This window comes from Piliocolobus tephrosceles, chromosome 8 (assembly GCF_002776525.5).
Source record: "Piliocolobus tephrosceles isolate RC106 chromosome 8, ASM277652v3, whole genome shotgun sequence".
In the NCBI taxonomy this organism is placed as follows: Eukaryota; Metazoa; Chordata; class Mammalia; order Primates; family Cercopithecidae; genus Piliocolobus; species Piliocolobus tephrosceles.
Window position 1 is genome coordinate 60,602,095 of NC_045441.1, and position 12,169 is coordinate 60,614,263.

Genomic DNA, 12,169 nt, shown 5'->3' on the forward strand with positions numbered 1-12,169 from the left:
AATGATCCAGCAATTGTGCTCCTTGGTATTTACCCAAAGGAGTTGAAAACTATGTCTGCAAAACCTGCACATGAATATTGTGCCAATTTTATTCGTAATTTCCCAAACTTGGAAGTAACCAAGATGTCCTCAGTAGGTAAGTAGATAAATAAATTGTGGTACATCCAGACAATAGAATATTACTCAGGATTAAAAATAAATGAATTATCAAGCCATGGGATGACTTGAAGGAAGCTTAAATGCATACTACTAAGTGAAGGACGCCAACCAAAAAGTCTAAATGCTGTTTGATTCCAACCCTGAGACATTTTGGAAAAGGCAATCTGATGGAGACAGTAAAAAGATAGTGTTTGCCTGGGACTGTGAGAAGGAGAGATGAATAGGTAGAGCATAGAAGATTTCTAGGGCAATGAAACTACTCTGTATGGTACTGCAGTGGTGGAATCATGCCATTATGCATTTGTCAAAACCCATGTAATGTACAATACTGAGTGAACCTTAATGTAAACTATGGACTCTGGGTGATAATCGTATGTCAATGTTGATTGATCGACTATAGCAGATGTGGGATGTTGATAGTGGCTAAGCCCATGTGGGGGCAGGGAGTATATTGGAACTCTGTACTTACCCCTTAATTTTGCTGTAACTTAAAAGTGCTCTAAAAATTAAAGTCTATAAAATGCAAACACATGCTACACAAAACTACCCAGTAAAATAATTGTAAAAAATCAAAAGAAGTCATGAGCGAAACATGTTAGAATTCATCATATATTATCCCAAGGATTTTTGCAATGGTAATTAGGACTATTTTAATTTCATAATATAAACAACATTGAAAATACATGAATACTTATTTCAAGACTTGCATATTGTCATAAAAATAACATCAAATATCTTTGGTTTTGCTGAATACATAACTTTTCCTTTTCTGGTAACTATACTATTCTTTACCCACATGAATAGATGTAGTGAGCATGTCTTTTTATAGAAGTCTGTAATCCTAGTATTCTTTATGATAATCTAGTTTTATGTCTCCTTAATCAAACAAAATTGTTCCACAATCTTTTTAGTCTGAAGTCATCTCTGTACAGTTTGATATACAACTGTATGAAAGCTTCACTTACTTGTATGTGCCAGAGACACATATATTTAATACTGCCTTTTATTTAAAATTTAACATGTTTACCCTAATATGTAGCTGGGGGGTAAATGAATATGCAATAAGTATTATTACTTTATTGCTCAGATTTCTAAATGGACAGCAGTATAAAGGACCAACAGCTGGTTCTCTCAAATAGAGGTATCAGCAGACATTATAAAGACAACATTTCACCGTTGACATAGTTCATCTGTTGAGCCACCGTGGAATGTGGACTGATTTGCACATCATTACACAGCTAAAGGCCTTTCTGAACTTCAATAACTCAGAGGGAACCCATGACTAAAATTCTCCCTTTCAGCATTTTCTCATGATCACATAGCCTCTGGAGAGTGAAGTCACTACAAAATTTAAATTATTCTAATCAAATTCACATGGAGTTTTTATACTTGGAATACTGCCATTCTCAGCCCCCTTCTCCAATTTCAAAATTACTTCATGTTTCACCTTGAAGAATGTGACCTTTTAACATAGTGAGGAAATTCTTTGCATGTTAGACACAGGATATTCCATTTAAACATTCATCTAATAAAGATGTAAATATTTATTGAACATTTACTATGTGTAAAGTGATGGGCCCTATGGAAAACACAAGCATCGACAGAACCCAATCCCTTTTTTGAAAGATACTATAATCTGATTTGGAAATAATATGTAATAACAAAAAAGATGACTAATTTGGTAAATTGTTAAAAGTAAGATAGCTCAGAAATAGAACCCAATATTAAAAGCAATTTAATATAATATAAAACTTGCTTCAAAAATCAATGAAGAGGGGATAAATAATAAATGAAGTTGGGACAATTATTAGCTACTTGGACAAAAACTTAAATCTAGAAACTTACTTTATATCAAAATACATTCATCATAAACTAAAGAACTTATAAAACTAGGAGACAATATAGGTCAGTACTTGCTGGCATTGTCAATGAAAGTTCTTTCTACATGTAAAAATAATTTATCCAATTTAAAGAAAACAAATGGACACATTTGATGATACTTTTTTTAAACCTTAGGTATTTATAAATATTGCAGAAATGGGTGAAAACACATACCATAGAATATGATCATACAAATGTATAAGAAAACATTTAGTCTACAATAGATAAATGTGTAAAGAGGATAGAGAATACAGATGTTTAAAGACATGGAAAAAGTTCAGCTTTACTGGTTATCAAAGAAATACTAATTTAAGAAATGAGATACTATTGATACTATTGATACTACCCATCAAATGCTCAAAGACTTTAAAAAAATGACAGTATGTAGTGCTAGCTAGGTTAAAACAGGAACTCATTTATGGTGAAATTGCAAATTGGCTCTAACATTTTTTGCAATCAGTTGGCACTATGTAATAAAATCTTGAAAATATTTGAAATACTAATCCCATATCTGGGAATTCAGTCCTGTAAAGGTTCAGAAATATAAGAAATGAATTTATAAAGATCTGCTCTTCAGTATGATGTACAATTGCAACAAAAAAGAAATGAAAACAGTATTTTTGGCCATTTGAACCCTTTTCAAGCTAAAGTAGCAGGGAAGTTTACCAAGATTTTAAGTGTATCCCAGGTATCACTGTTCCCTCTTACAGGTGTATGCTAGACAACCCCTGTCTTTCATTAGTTTACAAATTATATTAATCCTGTCTTAGTCAAACATCTAAATCTTTTCTATTCTCTTTACCCTCTTTACTCCTTAGTAAAACTTCTTAGTTCAGGCTTTTTTTATTTTTTTCTGGGAACTCTTAGCCCTCCTTTCTCCACAGTGGTAGGAGAGTTTTCCTTTGGAGACACAAATATAAACTGTTTGTCCTCTTCTTAAACCCTTCTATGGTTCATTTAATGCCACTCTCCAACCTTTCTCCTAGGCCATGAAGAGACCTTTAACATCGCTATGAAACTTTGGACACTCTGGCCCCAAATCACATTGCCAGTACCCTTTTCTGTGAAATCCTCTGCCCTTTCTCAACTCTGTTTACCCTAGGCTCTTCGGAAGAGAATCCTGGTTTTCTACAAGCACTTTCACTTGCTTTTTCATAGGCGTCATTCTCAGCCAGACATGTTTTTTTCCCCACTTTTTTTTTTTTCCTCATTTGTCCTACTTGATTGTCAAGCATCATTTCTATTGCCACTTCTGCAAGGTCTTTTCAAATTCTTCTGGGCATGATTTACAATGTCTTTCCTTTTAAGTCATTAAACATTTTCTCATTAAAAAAGTAATATGTTTTAATTATAGAAAACTTATTACATTTTCATGATGAATCTTATTTGCTTTATTTTTATGTACCTGATAAATCATACTAAATTTATCTTTTTTGTTGTACTTTTTATGATTATCTTTCTATGTTACATATTATTCCATAGTGGCTGTGGTGCCTAGTATACTTAAATATGCTGTGTGATTGCGCCAGATTCTTGGCAGTGAAATATATTTGGTGTACTTAAATTGGGCAATTTGAGGGGAATTTTCTAATGGGATAGGGTGTTAGTGACAGCACAGTATCCCTGAGTTAGAAACAGTGTGTATGGGTGCAGGGCGCAGAACAGAATGCATCACTATCCCTAGGCTTCAAAAGACAAGAGAAGCATATATTACTGAACCTAAGGGAGATTGAGTTATGTGAAGAGGGCCATGTGAAAGGCTGTTTTACCGTTTTACCTTTGTTCAAGAATGGTGGCCAGCCTGAGGCTATCTGCGGAAAGGGGACAGGGAAAATAACTACTCCTACTTCATTCTTCTTCTCATCTTCAATTTCTATCAAGACATACCATTAGTAAAGTTCATTCCAAAGCCAGAAGTTAGTGGAGCCACAGTCAGAGTCTTAGGAAGGATAGCCTCTCATGACGGAGGACAATTGGAGAGAGAAGCTGGTGGGGTAAACAGAAGACAACTGGCAAACATCAATGTTGGAGTGTGTTCTGTTTATAGTTTTTGGCCGTTTTATTAATAAACATATTTGCATGCCTCTTTATCCAAATTTTTTAATATTTAGGATTCTTTTCTTAGGAAAAGTTCCTAAGGTAAAATTACTGGGTCAAAGGTTAGATACATTCTCAAGACTCCTAACACTTACTGCCAAATAGCTTTGCTTTTCCAAAAGATTGTACAAAGTCATCCTCCAACCAGAAAACTATGAAAGTACTTTTTCATTATATTTTAAACCCTGGGGAATGTAACCCTCAGGAAAAACTTTCTGACAACGAGTAAGAAGGAAAGGGTGGGTGTGGTTGGTTTGGTTGGGAGGATAGTTGCTAGTCTGCAGGTAGAAGAAGACAGGGCCAGCCAAAAGACCCAAAGAAATAAGAACTAAAGGACTTGATGAGATGCTTTGTCCAGTTAAGATCGCAATGCTGGGGATGGATTGTGTACTTTGAAATGGCTTTCTAAGTCAGGCTTCCAGCAGGAAACAGAAAGCAGACAAACTGAGTAATTGAGGCCTGTAGGGAAGGTTTTAAGAAAAAGAACAACTGGTGGTGTATTCCTCTGAGACTTATAATAGGGGAACCTTAGCATCCCTGGCTTGGAGGAACAGTAAAAGACAATATTTCAAGGGACACATACATACACTCGCACATGGGGAATGGGGGGCTGTGTAAGGAGGACCTCCAAATAGGAAGAAGGGATTAAATCAATGGACCAGCAGCGGGAAAGCAAGGGCAAATAAATGCCCTGACTTTCATTTCTCTCCACCGTCCAAACTCCTGCCAGTGCTCCCAGATGGGCCAAACTCAATGGAAGTTAGAGGTAAAGTAGTCCTTTAATGCAATCTATACCAGCCAGCTTCCTGGGGGTACAGAGTGGATAGAGAAGGAAACTGGATGGACAAATGGAAAATATCCAACAGATTTAAGTTTAAAGGATATCAGATGGCCAAGGGAAAAGTGATTGGCTTTATTAAGGTAGCCATAATCTATCTTGGGAAGGTTAGCAAAAGAAATACAAAAATTGCTACTTAGTCTAAATTTTACATATTTGATTAATCACTAAGTGTTTGTATTTTTGCTAACTAAGGTCTCTTTGCTCCCATATATACTCCTAATTTTTCACTTGGACTCTTTGGATCTTCTTGATTGACTGGAAAATGCAAGTCCCAGAATCAAATACAAAGAATGAAAGTGAAGGAAGAGAAACAAAGGCCACTGCGTTTTAGTAGTTCTAAAACCCTGTCATGGAGACTAGCAAGCTGGCAGCCAATGGACCGAATGTGACCAGTAGATCTTTATTTGGCCCTCATAGCATCATTCCACAGAGTGGATTAAAAATTAATACATACTGGCTGGGCGCGGTGGCTCACGCCTGTAATTCCAGCACTTTGGGAGGCCAAGGTGGGTAGATCACGAGGTCAGGAGATCGAGACCATCCTGGCTAACACGGTGAAACCCCATCTCTACTAAAAATGCAAAAAAATTGGCAGGGCCTGGTGGCGGGCTCCTGTAGTCCCAGCTACTCAGGAGGCTGAGGCAGGAGAATGGCGTGAACCCGGGAGGCGGAGCTTGCAGTGAGCCGAGATTGCGCCAATGCACTCCAGCCTGGGCGACAGAGTGAGACTCCGTCTCAAAAAAAAAAAAATTATTAGATTTTGTGTAAAACTTAAAAATCAGGATGTTTCATAAAATCCTACTTTCAGCATCTCTTAATCAGGATATTGGGCACAACTGGGTCTGCATTTCTTCAAGGCAATGAGCTGGAGCAGTTTATCTTCCACCCACTTAAGAAGGGGTCCGGGCTCTCCAGTTTGCTACAACCCTTACCACTCTATTGTCTCCTTAAGAGTCAGTTACCATTTTTCTTTTCTTTTCTTTTTTTTTTTTTTTTTTGAACGTGTTCCTGCTTTTCATGTACCCAGGCTGAGTTCACTGATGTATGTTACGTGCCCAAGTCCTACAGGCATTTAAGTTTGTGATCCCTGCACAGTGGCTCATGGACAAAGGGAGCAGTGCCCAGCCTCTGATTCTTTATTTCCTTAGATCAACTCAGCATTTAGCATCAATTCAGCAGGAATTACATTATTGTCAATGAAATGTGGCATAACGAAAATTTCTAACAATCTCTCTGTAATTCCTTTGGCCAAATAATGATTGCCTGTTATCTGATCTGTGTCCTACCTCTTACTAGTTTCCATCATACCTCTTAACTCTGTATTTTATTCAGCCTACAGGAAGAAGTTTCAAGTTATAATAGCTTCTCTCCTGTTACATTAGATTGACTTTCATAAAACTGAAAGTTTCCTATCTTTTGAGAATTCTCTTTTCCTTGATGTTCAATTGATTTTGAATCCTCCAAATACACTCTCTTGTAGCTCTATAAGACTGACAGTTTCCGATTTTCAGGTGTTATTTATTGAACTACTGGTTTGACTGAGAGAAAAACCTGCATTTCTTCTGGTTACTAAATTTTACTGAATCCTGTTATGACACCTGTTTTTAACTTACTCACTTGGGCCGAGCCTAGCAATATCTTCCTGATGCTCATTATTGCCTCAACTTTTTTGTTTCTTTCTTTTTGAGAAGGAGTTTTGCTCTTGTTGCCCAGGCTGGAATGCAATGGCGCAATCTCAGCTCACTGCAACCTCTGCCTCCCGGGTTCAAGCGATTCTCCTGCCTCAGCCTCCTGAGTAGCTGGGAATACAGGCACGCACCACCACATCCGGCTAATTTTGTATCTTTAGTAGATACGGGGTTTCACCATGTTGGCCAGGCTGGTCTAGAATTCCTGACCTCAGGTGATCCACACGCCTAGGCCTCCCAAAGTGCTGGGATCACAGGTATGAGCCAGCGTGCCCAGCCTATTGCCTCAACTTTTATCAAAAAAAGTCCTACAGTCCTAGATCTTGTCCAGTTGGTTTTTGGTCTCAAAACTAAGTAAGAATATGACTTTTCATCATGGACACTGAGGACTGTGTTAGAGAGGTGCTCAAGAAATGATGTACACACAACTGGGCAAAATCAAGTTCTGTTGTTTATAGAAAGTGTTAAGTAAGACATTAAGCCTAGTACCTTTAAAAAACCATGAAAAATGCTCTTTAGAATATTAGAAAGGTTATAAGATAACAGTATTTTGAAGAGCTTAAGGCGTCAGTTAAAATGATTTTAGATACTCTGTTTGACAGCAAACAATGTGTCTCTAGAAAAGGGAGATAAATAACAACTAGAAGCATAATTCCCGTATAGCAATCCTTTAGAAGGATACCTGAGCTCAAAACCCATTCCAAACACCTTACTCTGTCTTGGTAAAATGGTTTTAGTGATAAGTCAAGGAGTAATGGAGAAAAACTAATATATACTGGAAAAGATAATTTAGAAGTGGTCTGAGGAAATTCAGATGGAGACATCCAGAGGCAGCTGGAAATATAGTTCTGAAACTTAAAAAGGGAAGTATGAACTGTCATTATAGATTTGAGAGTGAAAATATGCTCATTCTTTAAATACATCTTATGTGCCACGGACTAGGCAAAGCATTTTCTATTCATCGTATCTTTTAGTCCCCAAAGGTAATTATGATCCCAGTACTATTATTATCACTGTTTTTTAGAGGAAGAAACTGAGTTACAAGGGTAAAATAATATGCACAAGATCACATTGAAAATGGTGGGCTTAGGATTTAAACCCAGGCAATGCTAGTCAAGAACCTATGCTCACAATTATGACTGCCTTCCAGCACAGATGGGCACTTACTCCGTACACTTAGCACTCAAAACTATTACAGATATTCAGCTTTCTCTGTTGTAGATAATGAGCATAAATATGACATTAAGGATTCTTTCTGCCTTTGGCTTTAATGGGAAAGAGTTATAAAGTTATAATTTGATAATTATTGAGAAATGTATTAAATTGGTGTTTTCCTTCAATGACTGGATTTTGAAAACAAAAACATAGTTTTGATTATTTTCTTTTTACCACAAATGTAATAACATGTTCAGAAAATCTCACTGTCATGATAAAATAACACATTTTACTGAGGTAATTATTATAATAACAGGCTATTTCACATTTTTTCCTCTCCACCCAAGTCATTTTTGTTTTTAGTGAGCCGACTTTTATCTGCTTCGCATCTGAGGCAGATGGCAGGACAGTTGCCTAACCGCTGTTTTTTTTTTTTTTTTTTTTTTTTTTTTGGTTGGGGAGCGAGGTTAAGCCCTGTGCAGAGAGAGAGAGACAAACCTCAGCAAAATAACTTACTATTAGTAAACTATTGTCATCATCTTGAACTATGTAAATATATAAATTATTTGATTTAGCTTGACACTCCAGTAGTAAAATTCTAAGAATATTGAATAATGTTTTTATGTCCATCTTAGGTAATTAATGGAAAATCTAGTAAACAGAGCTCATTTCATAGGTGAAGAGGTGCACAGCAGACTGAACTTATTATGACAGAATTGTTTAGCATTTACTAAAAAATGGTACTACTTAGTGGCTTGACAAGAATCAATTAATTATTAAGGTTTGCTTCCATCCCAAATAAGTGCACTAGAATGAAGGAGGAGGCCAGCTCAGGTCTTTTTCTTGCCAGAATATGGCAGACTAAGAGCAGAGGACTATGTAAGGCAGAGGGTTTCAGCAGGGGAACAAAGCCAACAGAATTACCCACTGGGATTTTTGAATTTTGTTTTCTAGATTTCCCCAATCTCCCCTTTGTGACCTAACCTGGAACAGGTTAGGAGTCACAGTCTCCAGGTGAGAAGTGGCCAGTGCCTCAGTTCTCATGCTTAGCTCCTCATTAAAATAACCTAAGAAGCTTTTAAAATATACTAGCATCCAGTATTTTTAAAATCAGAATCTCCAGAGTTGGGAATTGAGCAGTGATATTTGAAAAAAAAAAAAAAAAAAAAAAAAAAAACCAAGCACACTAACAAAAAAACCTTGCCAACTTATTCTAATTTGTAGCCATGGTTGAACACCACAAGCTCACTTGTTTTAGTCCATTTAGGCTGCTATAACAAAAATCCTTAGCCTGGATAATTTATAAACAACAGATTTTATTTCCCATAGTTCTGAAGCCTGAAAAATTCAAGATGAACATGCCAGCTGATTCAAAGTCTGGTGACGGCCCACTTCTCATAGATGGTGCCCTTTCACTCTATACTTGCATGGTGGAAGAGGAAAAAAAAGGCTCCTTCAAGCCTCTTTTAAAAGAGTACTAATCCCACTCATGGGAGCCCTCATGACCTAATCTCATCTCAGAGGCCCCATCTCCTAATACCATCACATTGTGGATTAGATTTCAACATATGAATTCTGGAGGGACACAAACATCTAGGCTGTAGCAATAGTATAGGTTGAAAATCCTGATATTCTAACCTCCCCTTCCCCCAGCACACACTATTTCTTTAATTCCTGGTTGAGAACCTTCAACCTACATGATGATGAAGACACTCGTGAAAACTGAGTACCTCACTGCTGGGGACCAGAGCTAGGTCAGAGTCTCTCAACCTTGGCACCATTTAGGCTTGACAGTTCTTTGTTGCAGGGGAGGGGTCATGCATGGATTGTGGGATGTTTAGCCACACCTCTAGCTTCTACCCATTTAGATACAAGTTGTACCCTTTCCCCCAGTTGTGACAACCATTAAATGTCTCCAGACATTGCCAAGCAAAATCTCTCCTGATTCAGAACTGCAGACCTAGCCAATTAGCTGAAGCAGGACCCAGTAAGTCAGTCTGGGCTGGGGGTGGATCTGGCTGGATAGAATATGAAATCCTTAAATGCAAACTGGAATGCATGAAGGTTTACGTGGGGCTTTACATTTTATCTGAAGAAGATGTGGAAGCATTTGGAATTTGTTCTGTTATTTATTGCTATGTAACAAACCACTATAACATTTAGTGGCTTAGAACAGTGACAACATAAATTTCATTCACAAATCTGAAATTTGACCAAGGTTGGGTGAAAGAGCTTGTCTTTTGTCTACTGGGGTGGCCCAAAAGCTGGGGGCTAGAATTATCTAAAGTCTCACTCACGTAGTGGTTAAAGGCTGGCTGTCAATGGAGAGTTCAACTGGATCCATGACTGAAAGACCTACATGTGGCCTTTTCATGTGGCTGCTTGGCTTTCTCACAGCATGGTGGCTGGTTTCCTAGGGCCAGCATCCCAAGGGAGCCAGGAGGAAGCTGTATTGCATTTTATGAATTGGTCTTAGAAGTCACATAGCGTCACTTCTACTGCAGTCAAAAGTTCACCCAGGTCCAAGAAGAGGTAACATAAATCCCATCATTTTGTGGAGAGATGTCAGTGTCACTTTGGAAAATACAATCTACTACAAAGTTGAAAAAGCAGATCCCACAGGATTGCTTACCTGGGGTCTACCACAGTGCTATCCAGGATTGCTCAAAGGAACACCTGTGTCAATCAGCTGGGGTATATTCATTTGAAATGCCCATTTCTGAACCTTTCTTTCAAGGATTTTCATTTGGCAAGTCAGCCATGGACATCTGGTGTTTGATTTTTCAACAAATCCTCAAAATAATTTTTATTCATGTTCAGAATGTTTTTTCTTTATAATGATGCTTTAATCATTTACACATTTTCAGTACACATTTCCACATTTTCTTCCATGAAACAAGGTGGTGATACAGGGATAGCTTTGAGTAATACAGCTGTTTGGAAGACCTACTTCAAATATTGCCTTTGGATTTGTAAAATGCACACATTACTTGTCAAAAGACACTTTGAAAGCAGTGTTGCTGATCGAGTTTCTGTGGACATTTGATCTGTTTTTGTTTCCATGCCATGTCAAAATGAAAAAAGAAAAGAGATAACATTGTAGTCTGAGTCAAGACACTTGAAATTATTTTTTGGGTCAAATTTTATATGCTTTTATGAGACACATAAATTCTACTTTTGGGGTCAAATTTTACATGCTTTTATGTTACATTTGAAAACTATAGGCATCAAATGAAAAGTCAACATTTATGATGATGTAGCTCAAGTTGTATCACAAGGAAGGATTCTTTGTAGAAACTTAAAAATGATAATGTATATGGTAATACGGATTCAGTTTTCAAGGGGAATTATGAAACTGTGGGAAATAGCATGCTAGTGTAGGGAGATTTCCCTGACTTACATGTTGCTGATTTAGCAGCTTCAATAGCCTAAACTATACTTGAGAAAGCAGAGTGTAAAAAGGCCTCTGTGCAATCAAAATAGAATGCAAAATTTCATAGCCTTTATTTGGAGTCTTTTTCTATAAACTTGCATGGATTTCTGACAGCAGGGTTCCCAGCTTACAGCCAAGGTAAAGCAGTGTGTTAGAATGAGTCAGAAGTTAGGAACTACAGTCAGGCACAATAAGAACTATGGGAAACTGAGGCAACAAAATAAAAATGTAGTGATTTCAAAGCAAGGTAGTTTTCAGTTTTTCAGAGTAGGGGAAACTCAGTTTTACATCTCACTGTTTTTAGCCATACTACATACTGTAGAGGTATGTTTCATGTATGTTTCTTCACAATAAGTCTGAGTTTTTGAAAAGCTTAACTATTTTGAATATATTCTGTTTGAAAGATCAAGGAAATATTGAACAATTTTAGAAAATAATTATTTCAAGGTGGTTAAAGTAAAATAAGCTTTGATGTTTTTAATAGACACACTTCCATTATTTATAAAATTAGTTTTGTGGACGATTTCATTTGCAGAAGATACTAGATAATAAGTGTTTCTTGATGTGCAAATTGGTCATTCTATTAAGATATTTTCTTTAAAATTTAAAAAACTAAATTAAAAGCTTAAGTGTGATATAAAATCTTATATGGAAAACTATATCAGCTTTTCAAAGTTATGTCAGCAAATGCTAACAAGCTGGGAAGGAGCAGCAGAACCACAGGGTCATCTGATCTACCACCAAGGCCTCACTCCAAAATTCATCACAAATGTGATCACTTATTTTTGCCTCCACTGCTACCACTTTGTCCATGTCACCATCACCATCATCGCTCCCATCGTACTTCTGTGATAGACTTCTATCTCCCTTTTCTCTTGGCTGCCTCTAATTCCTTCTTCAGGCAGCCAACAGATC